Source organism: Maylandia zebra, linkage group LG9, assembly GCF_041146795.1.
Source record: "Maylandia zebra isolate NMK-2024a linkage group LG9, Mzebra_GT3a, whole genome shotgun sequence".
NCBI classification, from domain to species: Eukaryota; Metazoa; Chordata; class Actinopteri; order Cichliformes; family Cichlidae; genus Maylandia; species Maylandia zebra.
This window is the reverse complement of record NC_135175.1, coordinates 14838382-14855640: the sequence shown is the minus strand read 5'-3', so window position 1 is coordinate 14855640 and position 17259 is coordinate 14838382. Positions and strand designations below refer to the sequence as shown.

At 42.1% G+C, this 17259-nt stretch overlaps 1 pseudogene; it reads left to right on the top strand.

The window, feature by feature from the left end:
• The first annotated feature begins 683 nt into the window (after positions 1-683).
• LOC111501518 (uncharacterized) lies at positions 684-1932 on the top strand (annotated as a pseudogene).
• The last annotated feature ends 15327 nt before the right edge of the window (positions 1933-17259 follow it).

The following is a 17259-nucleotide window of genomic DNA, read 5'->3' as shown; positions in this document are numbered from 1 at the left end:
GTGTTTGCATAACTTGAAAAAAACTCAAGTGAGTAAAAAGGTCTTTGACAGTGTGTCGGTAATTTGCATCTTTAAATATGTGTCAGACTTCCTCTTTCACAGAACATTAACAGAACTGAAGAGTTTATTTCAGCAGCTTTGTGATAAACTGACTTCAATGCACCTTCTTAAAAAGCAAGTTCTGTCTTTGCATTTCCTTCTTTCTAACATTGGCTGGCCAACACGGTTCACTGTAATTCTGCTAAAACTGTTAAGGGATAAGACTACACCTGGCCTTATTTGGTTAGCAAACATTGTATTGCACATATTCAATAACTTTGATAAAGGTAGCGTGGCAGAAAGGAGTGATTCCAAAGGCTTGGCGAAGAGCAGGCGGTATTCTGATCCCTAAGGAGAAGAACTCCTCATCCATCAGCCAGTTTCGCCAGATCAGCCTGCTGAACGTAGAGGGAAAGATCTTCTTCAGTGTCTTGGCCCAAAGGCTATCTACTTTCCTGCAAAGAAACAACTATATTGACACATCAGTGCAGAAGGCTGGCATCCGGGGCTTCTCGGGATGTCTGGAGCATGCCAGCATCATCTGGCACCAGATTCATACTGCCAAGAAAGAACGAAGAGACCTTCATGTGGTCTTTTTAGACCTTGCCAATGCCTTTAGGTCAGTTCCGCACTAGACCTTGTGGATGGCCTTCAACTATTTCAGCGTACCAAACCACATTACAGGACTGGTCAAGATCTACTTTCAGGATTTACAGTTTTGTGTGATATCTGAGAACACCACCACAGTCTGGCAGCACCTGGGAATTGGAGTTATGGCAGGCTGCACGATTTCCCCTCTGGCATTTATCACGGCAATGAAGTTGGTCATGTGGGCATCCCGGTGGGTAGTAGGAGGTGAGAGACTCAAGAGTGGCCTTCGTCTTCCTCCCATTAGAGACTACATGGATGACATGACCATCAGTACAACAACAAAACCATGTACTAGGCGATTGCTACAGAAGCTCCAGAAAAAACATAGAATGGGCAAGAATGGAGTTTAAGCCAAGTAAATCTCGCAGCATCTCCATCGTAAAAGGAAAGCTGACAGCCGGGCAATTCTATATCAGTGGAGAACCAATTCCAACAGTCTTAGAGAAGCCCATAAAGAGCCTGGGACGGTGGTATAATGCAGACCTCAATGATAAATGGTAACTAGAACCACTAAGGCAGAACTTGGCTGATGACCTCAAGCGGATTAACAACACTGCACTCCCAGGGAAACTGAAACTCTGGTGCTTCCAGTTTGGGTTATTACCCAAACTACTGTGGCCGCTGACAATGTACGAGGTCTCACTCAATCATGCCAGTCGACTAGAGAGGCTAGTGAGCTCCTACGTTAAGAAGTGGCTCGGACTTCCCAAATGCCTCAGCAGTGTTGGACTCTACAGCAACGGTATACTGTCATTGCCTGTCCCTAGCCTGGTTGAGGAGTTTAAATGTGCAAAAGTGAGGCTTGCGATGTCACTCACGGACTCCCGGGACCCCATAGTGAGAGGCACTGATCCCACCCTAGCAACGGGGAGGAAGTGGACCCCAGCCACATCTGTGCTACAGGCAAAATCCGCTCTACGGCATCTTGACGTGATGGGTCACGTCCAACAGGGCAGAGGAGGATTTGGTCTTGGCGCAGTAACACCTCGGTGGCAACAGGCATCTGTACCCGAATGTCGAAAAATGGTGGTGGAGGAGGTGCGTCGACAGGAGGAAACAGCCAGACATGCCAGAGCCGTGGCACTGGCCAAACAAGGTTGCTGGGTGAATTGGGAGCGTGTGGAAAAGAGGAAACTCTCATGGAGTGAAATCTGGGGCGTGGAATCTAATAGACTAAGTTTCATCATCCGAGCGACATACGATGTGCTACCTTCCCCAATAAATCTGCAGCTGTGGTTTTGAAAGGACCTATCTTGCCCCCTGTGTACAGTCCCAGCAACATTCAAGCACATCTTGGTTAGTTGTAGGACTAGCCTTACTCAGGGCAGATACACATGGAGACACAACCAGGTTCTCAGGTCTCTAGCTGAGAAAGTGGAGTGCAAAAGAAAATCCATCAACGCTCAACCTTTCAAGAACCAAGAGGAGCGTCAGTTTTCATCAACATTTGTCCGGGAAGGAGACAAGCCAAGGACAAGCCCCTCAACCTCAGACCTGGGCCCGCTGAAGGTTGCGAGGGATTGGCAGATGCAAGCGGACTTGGAACAGAGGCTTTTTTTAAAATATATTTCAACATATTTTAAAAAGAAAGAACTACAAGAAAAAGGAATGTATGAATGGACAAGGAACATTTTTATTATGAAATTGCTTTAAAAATATTAAGCACAGTGTTACAGCTCCATACGTGAAATGATCTCTCTTTTTTTAATCCAGGCAGTAGAGTAGCCTGTCTGTGAACATGGAGGCAGTCGGCATGTTTCTGATTCCCCTGTTTGTTTTAGGTGAGTATTTCAGTATTTTAAAGTCATTATTGGAGTTATTTTACAACATGAACTTTATTTAGAAACATATCTGGCATGTGTTACTGTGTGCGGCAGGCAGGATTGTACCCAAATGCTAAACTCAAAGGCAGAACTAAACTCAAAACACAGCTTTATATCTGGATGAAAAAAGAACTAGTAACTAAGGTACCGGCAGAAAACACAGTAGGGAATGAGGGAGATTGTGACGCAGGACAAAGGGAGAAGCTGACATAAATACACATATGGGCAAATGAAGGAACGCAAACTCACAGAGAGGGACACAGAGCACAAGACACAAGGAACTAATAAACAAGGAACTAAACTGATTACAATTAAACTCAGAGACTTAATAAGAATTAACTCAGAACTAACCAGTTTAACTGAAATCATAATACACAACAGTCACCAAAACACAAGTAAACTCAAAACTCTTGGTCAAATGACCCGGAACCACGACACTATCCTGATTTTAAATTAACATGTTTTATGTACAAAATGATAACAGCAGCGGAAACATGATGTTTCTTGGCACTGACAAACAGGCGACGGATGGCCTGGATTGCAGCCATTCAAAGATCAAATATAACGTCCCAGAACACTCCAGCTCACAGGTTAGTCTGCTCCAAGCATTCCCACAAAGGTCAGTCTTCTGTTGTAGTTAATACGTCATTTTCATAACATAATTGGTGATATAGGTTACAAGCAAGTCTGGCGCTGAACAGAAATTGTCGCGCTATGCTCCTTTGTTTATTGTGCATAAATAGTGAATTGTCCTGACACAGTATTGCGTTTCGCTTCTGTTATTACCATGGTACATTGACAAAAACATATACTTTTATTCACAGGATAAAACAGTTGTTTTGTATCACTAATTGCCCAGTGCGATTACAGCATACAATATTATTGTCACTGCTACATTTCTGTGATGCGCACCAGAAATTATTTCCACTGCTAATTAATTACCATTGAGCTCAAAGGTCCTATTAATAAACGGTTAACGAATGTGTATTTATGAAGACGATTTGTGAGACTGGTAAACTTATGATACGTACGATGGTCTTTTGTTCTACACGGTGCATTTCAAGGGTCTGTACCCATCCGGCGGTAAACTGTACCTGGGCTTGTTGCAGTGACCGGAAGTTACTAAACTTCATAAGTGTATGCACTCACTCCAAGAACCGTATGATTATAAATATGCATATAAATATGCTACAATGAGATAGCTGACTTCATCTAACTAGCAAATGTTGTTCAGGCTACGTTGGTGATGCAGTTTTTTTAATGTGTATGATATTTTTGTCATGCGATTTTAAAGCCAGTCCTACAACCGCATCCAAGAATAACATGCAGCTTATCTCAGAACTGTCGGTGAAAATTATTCTTGGAGCTAGGTTTAATTGAGCTGCATTTTAAAGAGGTGCAATTTCACAATTTGTGTATATTTTCTAAGTTCACTATTTTGTCATGTGTTGAGAAAAACACAGATTTAAAAATTACATGGTCTAATATTTACATTTAGCATATAACTGCAACATGCTTTTTTCGTTTTTTTTTTTAAAGACTCGAAAGGACTTGAAATTCAAAATTTCAGACTTGTGACTTCACTCGGACTTTTACACCAGTGACTTGAGACTCGACTCTGACTTGCCTGACATTACTTGAGACTTGACTTGAGACTTGAGGATAAAGACTTGAGACTTACTTGAGACTTGCAAAACAATGACTTGGTCCCACCTCTGTTAGTTACTGGAGCTGGAGAGTGAGGTGTTTGGAAGGACTCTCCCTAGCATTATCTGCCCTGTTACTGTACTACCTTAATAACCCATGGTAAGGGCAAAAATTGTCGTGCTTAAGAGTCTACGGGAACGTTATAGTATGTATGTTCAATGCAGATAGATATATAGTGTATACAGGTATATAGGTATACATGTCTTCCAAAAAGGACGATCTGATATCCTTGTGTTGGTATTGTTCCCACATCATCATAATAAATGTTGTTCCAGGTTCAACATTGCAAGTGACCAATCACATTGTTGTGATGTCCCCCTTTTGTACCTTTGAAAAATACCGCCTTAAAAAAATCTACTTCACTTGCGAGAAGAGAAACCGCTTCTGTCCGCCGATCCAGGAACTTCTTTGCATTTCAGGATACCTTTCTTTAATAAATGGTAAGCATTATACATATTGTCCTTACAGGGGCAGTTTCTCTTCTCGCAAGTGAAGTAGATTTTTTGAAGGCATTTGTTTTTTCGAGTTAGCAGATGACGTCAGGAGAAGGTGATTGGTCACTTAATAATAATAATAATAATAAACTTTATTTATAAAGCACACTAAAAAACCAAGGGTATACCAAGGTGCTTGACAAAAAATAAAATAAGAAAAAGGAGATGGGAGGGAAAACAGAAAGGACATGGCACGTATCAATTATAAAACCTTGACAATCATAATATATAAAAGTAGTTAACAAGCATAACGCAAAAAAATGTACCAACGCACACCAAATGTTAACTAGGTGGAAAAGCAAGATTAAATAAATAAGTCTTCAGCCGTGATTTAAACAGTGGCATAGAGTCAGACGCCCAGATAGCAACAGGAAGGTTGTTCCATAAGACTGGGGCAGCTACAGCAAACGCACGTTCGCCGCGAGATTTCAGCCGAGAACGAGGTTGCTCCAGAAGAAGTTGGGTAGCAGTGGTCTGACAGGAGTGTGTAACCTAAGAAGCTCATTGAGGTAGCTCAGCGCCAAATTATTAAAAATTTTGTAAGTGAAAAGTAGAATTTTAAATTGAATACGGTACTTAACTGGCAGCCAGTGCAAACCAGCAAGAACAGGAGTGATAGAAGAAAACTTCCTACTACCTGTCAAAAGGCGTGCCGCCGCACTCTGGACAGTCTGCAATCTAACGAGAAGGGAGGAGGAAAGGCCAATGTAAAGAGAGTTGCAGTAGTCCAACCTGGAAGTCGCGAATGTGTGAATAAGTTTTTCCAGGTCATTGTGCGGAATATAGCGCTTTGCCTTAGAAATGAGGCACAGCTGATTAAAACTAGACCTCACAACAGCAGACACTTACTTGTCAAATTTAAATGAGCTATCCAGTAATATGCCCAAATTACCTGCATAATCAGAAGGGGAGCTAGCAAAAGGCATCAGAGCAGCACACGTGGGGTATTTTACTATCGAACACCACGATCTCCGTTTTCTTTTCGTTCAGGACAAGAGAATTACTCTTGAACCAATCTTTAACCTCATGCATGCATTCACGAAAATAGTGAAAAGACATAGCAAGATTGTCAGTAATCTCAAAATAAATCTGTATATCATCAGCGTAGCAATGAAAGGCAATATTATACTTCTCAAAAATTGCTCTAAGAGGGAGCAGATATAGTGAGAAGAGAATAGGTCCTAATACAGATCTTTGAGGCACACCACAGCGCACAGGTACCGAGGAAGATGAGAAGTTGCCCAAATTAACCGAGAAACTGACCTGTCAGCAAGATAAGATTTAAACCAGTTGAGGACAGTGCCTCTTATACCCACAGTATGCTCAAGTCTTAGTAAAAGAATGTTATGATCGACCATATCAAAAGCAGAGGAAAGGTCCAATAAAACCAGGACCACAGAGCGTCCAGAGTCAGTGCTTACAAGAAGGTCATTGAGAACTCTAAGCAAGGCTGTTTCAGTGCTATGCCATGGCTTAAAGGCAGACTGAAATTTCTCTGCAATGTTGTTCGCGTCTAAATACGCCTGAAGCTGAGAAAGAACTAGTCACTCCAGGATCTTGGACAGAAACGGAAGCTTAGAGTTTGGTCTATAGTTCAAAAGATCATAACAATAAAGATTCTTTTTTTTTCAGAATAGGCTGGACTACAGCATGCTTAAAGGTCAGTGGGACAGATCCAGAGAGTAGAGAAAAATTCATTAAGATAGAATGCTCAGTCCAATTACATCAAAGCAGCCCTTAACAATGAATATCAAACAGAGCATTGGTGTTTTTCAGTTGATCAACCAGCTGCTTCAGAGTTGAAAGTAACACGGGCTCAAATTGATGAAAAGTTGAATTACACTCAGAAGAAAAGACGGGATAAGAGGCAGACGAAGAGGAAAGCTTAAGGGATGAAACCTCATCTAAAAAAGAAAACGCTCACAAAGAGCTTGTGAATACAGTAAAGGCATATCAGGACAGGGATTAAAAACAGAATGAAAAATTTTAAATAGCATATGGGGGTTGTGACCATTAGCCAGAATGACTTTGGAAACAAAAGATGCCTTAGCCATTCTAGCAGCAGTTTGAAACTGTCTGTAACATGTCATAAGAAAGCTGAAGTTTATCTTTTTTCCACCTCCTCTCATCGCGGCGACAAACACGTTGTAAGGCACGCGTAGTATCATTTAGCCAGCAATGAGAGTAGGTTCTAGAGTGCTTCATTTTGATGGGAGCAACAGAATCAAGAATAGAAGAACAAAAAGATAACAGGATATTAGCACAACCATCAACCGAGCAGAAAGAACAGTCATCAGGTACAGCCAAATCAGGGGTAGATGAAAATAATGATAACAAAATATCAGCATAACCATCAGATGAGCAAACTGAGCAGCAGTCAGGAATCATAAACGCCAAATCTAAAAAAGACACAGCAAACTTTGACACAGCTTCAGAGCTGAGTACGCGTAGCTAGGGTTGCCAACTCCCTGAAAAAATAAGGGACACCTAGTGGCCAGGGCCGGGCGACCCAATTGTCGTCATCCTTCCCTGTGTGGTGAATTTTTTTAGCTCTTTTTTTTGAGTGTGAAATTTTTTTTTTAACCATTTGACTTGAAGTTGATTTAAGTAGATGCATATTCTTTGTGATATGAACACATGGGAAACAAATGATCATTTATCCATTTATTTTTAACGCAAAATGACAACATTAACACAATAAAATAGGTCTCTTTCCTAAACGAAAGACTGGTACGCTTCACTTTTTGTGCAAAATGACAAAATTAACACAAAGAACTCTGTCCTGCTTAACCTAAAATTATATAAATTAATAGAAAACAATAGAAAGAAAAACATTCTTGTAACAGTGCACATTTAGTGCAATTAGAAAAGTGCAAAAAAAGTTTGTGGAACACCTGTAAACACAACATTTGTGCCTCAAAGGCCTTGACTGTAGCTGAAAGTTGAAGTAAAAAAAAACCCAACAAACTCATGAACTCAAGCTCAATGCTACATTATGTGGAAACAGACTACTTTTTCCATTTGTATTTTTTTTTTTTAGCTCTTGCTGCAGTTAGGAGTTGTTTGTCTTTCAGTACTGCAGAGTAAAACTCTGAGCAAGACATATCATAATTTAGACTGACAATGAGCTCACTTCTAATTAATATATATACACTCCAAACAAAGTTAATGATTATGGTTTTATTTATATATGTTATCTATCAATTGTATTTGTTTATTTTTAACCATCAATACTATTAAAACATGGTTTATCATTTCACTGGCAAATGTTTTCTTCTTACCTGCCAGCCAGGTGAAGCCGTTCAATGATCTTCTCAATGTCATCAAAGGAAATCTTCCCAGATGCTAGAGAGAGGGGCTGCAGGTGGAAAAGCCAGTTTTCTTCTGAAAAGTCAAACCACTTCAGGACATAACTGATGGCAGTGCCTAGGACGGCTGTAAACTCCTGCCTGGCACCATCAGCATCAGATGGCGATAGATGCTGGAGCTTTTGTCTTGTTAGGTACCCGTAGAACCCATCATCTCTTCTCTGAATAAGTCTTGTCAGGAAACACTCCATGATGGAATAGAGGTCAACAGACGTGGTTACATTCTTCTCCAGTTTTTTCACCACTTCTTCAAACAGACACATGACATTATTACAGAAGAGGAGGTAGACTTCCACAATGTCTGCCTCTCCCTCAACTCCAGCAGCATCTTCTGTCAACTTCAGCAATTCCTTCAGGCGCCTTGGACATTCCTCACCAATGCTGATGAGATATGACTTCAGCGGGTCCCAGTTCTGCAGCAGGCGGGTGATTGCAGGGTTGAGTGACAGCCATCTCGTCACAACATGGCGCAGGATATCATGGAATTCAACGTCACAAAATTCACAGAACTCTTTCAGGGACTCTCTCCTTTTGGCAGAGGTGGAAAAGAAGCTGTATATCTTCAGGACAATATTTTCCACATCTACTGAGAGCTTGTCCAGGGCTTTTTTCACAGTGTTATGAACAATATGTGCATGGCAGTTGCCACGAAGGATCTCACTGTTGGTCTCTTTCAATTTTGTGAAGACTGAGTTGTGGATGCCATAATTTACATTTGCATTGTCAGCACTGAATGCAGAAACCTGATCTAAGGATAGCCCCACGTTTTCAAGAGAGCTTTGTATTATTTTTACTATTCCCTCTGCAGACTCATCTGAATTTTCAACAAAATCCAACATCTTGTTGACAACTCCAGCCTCTGGTGTAAAAAACTGCAAGGCCAAGGGAAACATCTTCCGATTTCCCTTGTTTGAAGCATCAGTGTGAAGAGAGAATGGGAGTGGAGTTGCACCACTTTTCAATTTTTTGATCACCTCTTCTATTGCCTTTGGAGACAGGACATCTGTGACAACTGCTTCAGCTTTAGTCCTCCCACAGGACATCTTTTTGGCAATACTGGAGTCATTCAGCATTCGTACAGTCAGTTTGAGTGCACAGTCACCCGAGTTATAACTTAAACCGTGCTTTACAGTGTGGTAGACATGGGTCACCTCTGCAGCAGTCACCTATAAAATAGAGATACAGTGGGGCAAAAAAGTATTTAGTCAGCCACCGATTGTGCAAGTTCCCCCACCTAAAATGATGACAGAGGTCAGTAATTTGCACCAGAGGTACACTTCAACTGTGAGAGACAGAATGTGAAAAAAAAAATCCATGAATCCACATGGTAGGATTTGTAAAGAATTTATTCGTAAATCAGGGTGGAAAATAAGTATTTGGTCAATAACAAAAATACAACTCAATACTTTGTAACATAACCTTTGTTGGCAATAACAGAGGTCAAACGTTTACTATAGGTCTTTACCAGGTTTGCACACACAGTAGCTGGTATTTTGGCCCATTCCTCCATGCAGATCTTCTGGAGAGCAGTGATGTTTTGGGGCTGACGCCGAGCAACACGGACTTTCAACTCCCGCCACAGATTTTCTATGGGGTTGAGGTCTGGAGACTGGCTAGGCCACTCCAGGACTTTCAAATGCTTTTTACGGAGCCACTCCTTTGTTGCCCGGGTGGTGTGTTTTGGATCATTGTTGTTAGATTTGTATTGTTGATTGTCATTTATGCTTAGAAATATTTACTCATATATGCTTAGAAGTGTATATAATCATTGGTGGATTGAAAGGATGTTTCATCCTAAAGTAACAGCTCTGTGTAGCATGAAGGGGGAGTGCGTTCACTCCCTCTACAGAGTGTTCCGGCATAGATTACACACCTCCTAGGAAAGGCCGTATCTTCTCTTGCTGATATATGGTATAGCAAACACACGTATATCTGTTTAAGTATAAGAGCCTTTTGTTCAGATGGACCGCTAGACTCCTGGCACCAGCTTTGGGGAGTCTTCACAGGGTCACATCTGGACCTCACACACACACACACACACACACACACACACACACACACACACACACAGTATTCTTTGTTCACATGTATACCTATGTAAGATGTCATATGTTAATGACCCTATGCATATTCATGTAACCACAATAAAAGGAGTGCTATGGGGAGCCTGGCTGAGAGTCTGATGGAGGCTAGGTGGTGGGACGACACTTGGCTCCAGCCAGATTTCCCTCATGCATGAGTAAACCAGCCTGCTTGTGTCTTGCTTTGCAGTGTAATTATATTGTCTTCAACGTTCCAGCGGATAGGTACAAGCTACAAACCTATCATTAATTGGTCCTTCGATGCCGGAGCCCTGGGATCGCATTCACCGAGGGGGGGGAGAGGCACGCTGAAAGACTGACGTCAGCCAGGAAGTTCCTGTGGATTCGCTGTCTGTCCTTTCTCCTCGATGAATGACGATCGGCGGGATTCGAGGCTACATTACACGCTAAGCAACACCGAGTAAGTTTAAGTCTTTGCCGCTGTGTGCAGCAAAGCACGCGGTCACTGTGTGAGGTTGTGTTGAAAGTCTTTGCCGCTGTGTGCAGCAAAGCACGCATCCACTGTGTGAGGTTGCGTTGAAAGTCTTTATCACTGTGTGCGATAAAGCGCGTGATCACTGCTATCATGTAAGTCTTTGCCACTGTGTGCGGCAGAGCACGTGGTCACTGTGTGAGACTGCGTTGAGACAATAGGCCTAATTTTTGTTGGTTGTGAGTGAGGATATTTGTTGTTGTTGTTGTTGTGTGAGTGTGTGCGGAGTAGAACACGTGGTCTGCGACACCGACTGTTGTTGTTATCATGGTTTCCTAAGCAGCCAGGAGTGTGTGGAAAAGGCCAGCCCACATCAGCAGCTGTGCTCTGGTGGGTGGCTTTCCCCCCACCCCTTGCTGACACAAAATGTTAACTCTTTAGCTTGCCCTGTTCGACAACAGCCTGTGTGCCAAACCATTGAGGTGGATAGTTGTTAAAAGTAACCTACATTAAGCTTGTGGTTGCTCAAATTCAGTACAATGACATGTGAGGTGAAGTGATATAGGTAAATATTTACACTCATGAAGTGCATAGAGGCACTTGACCTGTGTGGAAGACTGTCGTCTTATTATGAGCCATTGTTGAGATATAGAGCACATCTGTGAAAACAACTAATATGCTGCAACTACTGTGTGATGTCGCGTTGCAGTTTTGTTTTTGTTTTTTGAGCTGATGAGCAAGCTACACATTATCAGATCAAGAGCTGTCTGAGAACTACTCAAAGAGAGGGGAAACAGAGAGTGTGCAGCGTTTCCGTGAGCAGTTTTCCTGCACCTTGACTAGTGTGTGTGTAGCATCAGCATCATGTTTTTGTTTATTTGTTTTGTTGGATTAAAAATAATTAAATAAACTGGTGATCATGCCTATGGATCACCATGGCACATATCTCCAGCCATATGATTTATTTATGCAGATGAAAAAGTGAGTGTGAATGTGTCTGACATCACAGTGTTTTTGTGCACTGTGCAAAAGTAATTGCCTTTGATTGTGAGTGAGAGCAGTGATTTTGCGGATCACAAGCTATTGTAAAGGGAAAAAAAAAAAAAAGAGTGAAAAAGAGACAAATTACATTGTAGACGAAGAAAAATAATCATAGGAAAAAGGTTTTGTGTTGATCAGCCAAAAAACAACTACAATGTCATTTTCTGCTTTAAGAAAGGATTGTTCACACAAACACGGACAGAGAGAGAGAGAGAGAGAGATGTGTGTTGATTAAGCAGTGATGATAATGAACATGTCTTAGTTTGTCACTTTCAGGTGAAAAGCAGACCTGTATCAATTTTCCACATGCAGCGGTCGGACGGAAGAAATTTATAGTTAAACATCATTGGAAACATGCAGGCCAAGTTCTGGCTGACTTATATACAGCGCAATGTGTTTCTCAACCTCACAAACTCACAAGCAAGCTCACTCCTCCCTGAAGAATGCAGCTCCAAAGCAATAACATGGCAGATAAAGAGACAGCATCAAGTCCTGAGCAAAAAGTCTCAGCAAGCAGCAGCAATGCAAACCCATCATCCTGACTGATCGGATGAATGGCACTGTGTTTACAACAAGCTGCAACTTCACTATGCATGTGAAGAAAACTTTTGAGGAGAACTGAGGAGACTGTTGGAGTTTGACATTTGCCACCTGTGGAGTAAAATGGCAAGAAGAGACAGTGGAACACAGGACAAAGCTGAAGGAGAACTGCCGGCTGGGGACTGTTGCAAGTGGGAGAGGACAACAGAGTGAGATGACAACAGAGTGAGAGTAAGTGGAAACACAGAGGAATGCTGTTATTAAATGTGGGAAATGAAAATTTGGGTTAGCAAATCTGGGGAAAAGAAAACTGACTGCTTAAGTTGGAAAATTGTGAAGGAGTCTGAAACAGATAGAAACATACAAAATCACACAAACAAGCAGAACATGAATTAACTTTACTAACAATTCCAAACACAAAATGACTCATGAAGACTCATAGCACATTAGTTAAGAAATGATCAAATAATAGCAGAGAAGTGTGTAGGAAAGGCAGCTTTAAGAACATGCTCTGCTGGATATGCAGCTCCACAGACATGCATTAGACCTGTCTAATTACACAAACCTGCAATGAAAATTAGTTTGTTATCTTTCATCAGTGTTAAAATAGTGTCAATTTAGCAGACACTTGTTATCAAATACTGAATTTATCCTAAAAAAAATTGACTCTCCAAGTTGCAGGACAACAATTTAACCTTTGTGGGGAAAAAAAACAAAAAAATCCTGGTTTGATGAATCAGTGATCAGGCAATAAATTTAGTGTTAAAATGGTAAATTGGGAGAAGCTTCCTGCTTGATTGATGCAGCAAGTAATTTACTGTATGAGGGAAATTGTCTTTTGTGATACTATTTTGAACATGCTTTCCTGTTGTCCTGTCAACTTAGTGGGTTAATGGCTGATATGCAAATTAGTTGATCGGTTTTAGATTAATGAAAGGTGACTGAATTCTAGCACGAGTGGATGAGATGTGTTTGAGTGGAAACTCTAAAACACTGAGTTCCCTGCTTTGATGTGCGAGTGAATTCTGTATCTAGATATACAACTCTGAATACGTCAGAACAAACGTCTTTTGTGAAGTGCATGACAGCATGTCACATGTTTTATGATGAAGGGAAAAAGGAAAATTGAATAAAATAGATCTGTGGCCTAAATGAGTGAAGAGCACAGACCTGGTGATTAAACTCATAGTTAATATGACATTAGGGTTATGTTGTGTGTTGTGCAGCTGATGGTTGGTTTGGAGTGAATCTAGCTGATGATTCTTCTCCTGTTGTGAAGTTGATGAGGAGCTTGTGTCATGACTTAATAAGGCCTTTTTATTTTGATACTTTCACAGTGCACTGAAAGTTTGGTTTGATAATTTGTTATTTTTCATTTTTTATCTTTTGAACAGGCACTGATTTTGTTTGTTTATTTCTTTTCTTTAAGCAGATCTGCACGTCGGGAATTGAAAGTGCTATACGACCGATCGAGAAAGCCACTTATTTGGGACAATTATGTCCCAGCCTAAAAAAAAAAAGGATTCAGCGAGCATTACAGTTCTTCATGTGGTTTGCTCACATGATTTATACCAGGACACCTGGTTGATGTTTTTCCTACTACAGGATTTTTGGGTTTATGTGTGAGGAAAACTGTTTACAGGTTAGGAGTGGTGATGCTGTTACACTGTGTTTTGGGAAAATGTGACGTTACTTTGATGGTTGATTTTATGGTGTTTTTATGGCACCTCTGGAACCTGTTGACCTGTGTCTGACCTCCATCTGACCACAGTCAATGTGTATTGCTAATGTTTGTTTCTTTGAGAATGCTGTGGAAGATTCAGCTGAAACGGACAAGTGACATGAGTAAAACAAATAAGAGATTACGGTATTTATGGAATAGTTTATTATGGGCTCTTTGCTGGCCACTTTGAGCCCATAATAATAATATGTGAGTGGAGTGACTTTGCTTAAGAGAAGTCACCGATTACATTAATGTTAACTGAGCACATGGGATGATCCATGTTTGAGGCGAATTATGGTAATAATAGTGATTTAATGATTTGAGAAAACCTGCACATGACACTTGTCTTGCCCGTGCTGAATGCTTATTACTCTTTTGATATAATTGTTTATACGTGTGAAGTTTGATTTTATTTCCAGATCTTGTGTATGCAGGCTCCTGGTGGAGCCAGTTTTTAAGACAGGGATCCAGGTTTGGTGAGTTGACGCATGAGAGTGTCCATGCGTCAAGAGGTGGGGTCCAGAATTAACATTAAACAATGTTTACTATTATTGTTGCAGTGATTTGTGTGATTAGCCGTTTATTTACAAGTATTAAACCTATGCAAGTGGTGCATCCATGTTCAGATGAGGCTTTGATGGCCTATAAGTGAAGTTCACTGAACTAAAGAATGTGGTTTGATGATTGTTGACATGCTCTCCAAATAGAAGTTTTTCTGAAATACAGGTGCAGCAGTGAGAAGCAAGAAACATTCCAGGCATAGCCCAGGCAGTGGTTGAGGTCAAAGGTCAAGCTGGTTGGGGCCCATCATGAGATCAGACCTTGGAGCCACTGCAAAGAGGTCGAGGTCCCAGGAAACCCCGGCACCCCCAAGACAGCACAATAGAGAAATCTCACACTTGGTTGTTTCAGTGGTGAGGGGGGAGTGCTGATTGAGCCCCCGTAGGGTAAGCTCGCACTTCAACCTCCAGCCTCTGATCAACTCTAAGGCAACCAAGTGCGAGGCGTGACGGCTGAATCAGCTGAACCAGGAGGAAGGCGGAGAAGCTGAGTGTTTTGAGACAGATCCAGCAGGCCCAAAATCAGGACTATGCGTGACGAAAAGGAGTGCCTGAGAGGATCGTCCACAAGATGGGAGCTGAGGCCAGGAGAGAGGCTTCAGGAGGATCAGAGATCATCTTCAGCACAGCAGACATGACACAGAGAGCTGTGCTACTGAGCTTCCAGGAGATTTTAAATAAAATGAAAGATTCAATATTGACGCTGAGGAAGACAGCTAAGGTGTACGACGTGCTCTGCCTTAAACCTTCAGCAGCGTTGGAACATAAAAACTCGAGGGATGAGGAGCGTGCCAAGCTCCATCGACAGCGCAGAAGGAGGTCGAGGATGACATCATGATTCTGTGAAAGCACAGGAACCAGAAGCTATGGTGGTGATGACAGCAGTTTCCTATGAACATCACCTAATGCGGTGCCACTATACTGTACATACGATGACACTCTGAAGGCTGCTGGGATCATAACAGCAGTAAGACAACTGAACCCTGCACCGTTTTCACAGAGGTGTTTCTCTGCAGAGCGTGGACAATGAAGGAGTCATAAATATCCCCCTCGCAGGACGAAGGCCTGAAATGAGGTGATGGGGGTTGGTGGAGGCCATAAAACTAGAGTGCTGAGAGGTCTGCAGCTCTGGAAATAGCTGAGACCCATGTTGACAAACAACAAAACCAACTGGTATGTTTGAATGTTTATTCTACATACATTTGGACTCTGGTCCTATGGACAATGATGGAAACATCTGGAAGAGACATTCATGACGCCCTGCAGAACTCAAACCACCCTGCAGAGAGACATGTGATTTGCACACCCGCAGGAAGCATCACCAAGCTGAGATGTTTTTGAAAATGTTACTTTCTTGTTTTCACTATTAAATTGACAATTTCTTTGTTTGCTTGTAGGATGCAGTTTGCCATGAGATGAGATCAATGAGGAATGAGACAACTGCTAATACATTTGTTAAACTGTGTATTTTTTCAGTAATTTAGGGTGATTTGACATATGCTGAATATAACAATGTTTGCATTGAAACTGTCAGACATGGGGTATTCATAACTGGGAACTTTTCAAGCATAAAGGTCAAAAAGGGGGGTAATGTTAGATTTGTATTGTTGATTGTCATTTATGCTTAGAAATATTTACTCATATATGCTTAGAAGTGTATATAATCATTGGTGGATTGAAAGGATGTTTCATCCTAAAGTAACAGCTCTGTGTAGCATGAAGGGGGAGTGCGTTCACTCCCTCTACAGAGTGTTCCGGCATAGATTACACACCTCCTAGGAAAGGCCGTATCTTCTCTTGCTGATATATTGTCATGGTCCTGGGCCATGTGGGCCCAGTATTCTTAGTTCCTTGTATTTTTGTATTTCGTTTCTTATTTAGGCCATGTTTCCTGAGTTGCCCTGTTGTGTTGTTCCCTAAGTGTTTTCCCTTCATGGCTTTTACCCCCTGTGTGCCCATCTGTGTATCTGTGAGCCCTCGTCTCTCCTTATGTTTTATTCCATGTTTTATTCCATGTTTCCCCTGCCTAAGTTCTCCCCGTGCTCTCTCTCCCCCCTGTGTGCCCTCTATGTATTTATGAGCCCTCGTCTCCCTTTGTGGTTGTTTCATGTTTCCCCAGCCCGTTATGTCTGTGTTTTCCCCGTGCTCTCTCTCCTCCTGTCTGAACCTCTGTGCCTGTACATGTCATGTTCAGTTCACCCCGCCCTGTCTCGTTATGATTATCAGTGTCACCTGTGTTCCCCGTGTGTTCAAACTTTCCTCGTTTACCCTCTGTGTATTTCTGTCTGAGTCTCCCTCTGTTCGGCGTCGCGTTCTCCCTCATGCCGTGTGTGGTTCTCCCCATGTCTTCCGGTATATGTTACTTTAGCTTTTCCCAGTTTAGTGTAGTTTTTGCATTGCTTTTGTATCATCGTTATTGTTTATCACCTGTCAGCAATAAAGCTGCATTTTGAGTTTATCCCCCGTGTCTGTGAGTTTGCAATTTGGGTCCTCATCCTGCCTGCCACACGGCCGAATCATGACAGAAGAACGCGCCCACGATAGGGACCCAGCAGTTCACAACCCCTCCGCGGACCTCCAGTACGACCTGACCATGTCGGACCCAGCAACTCCTGGCAGAGACGTAGTCCAAGCGGTGGAGTCGTTATGCTACCAGTGGAGCTGAAGCTCTAGTGAGGAGGAGAGGGAGGAGTTGCTTTACTCGTTGGGGACAAGCGTCACGGTTTTTCCCTGGTTATGGGAGGCGCTACCCCCTCTGATCTCGGACTTCCTCCGCACCATCCTCCCAGCCTGCCCTCG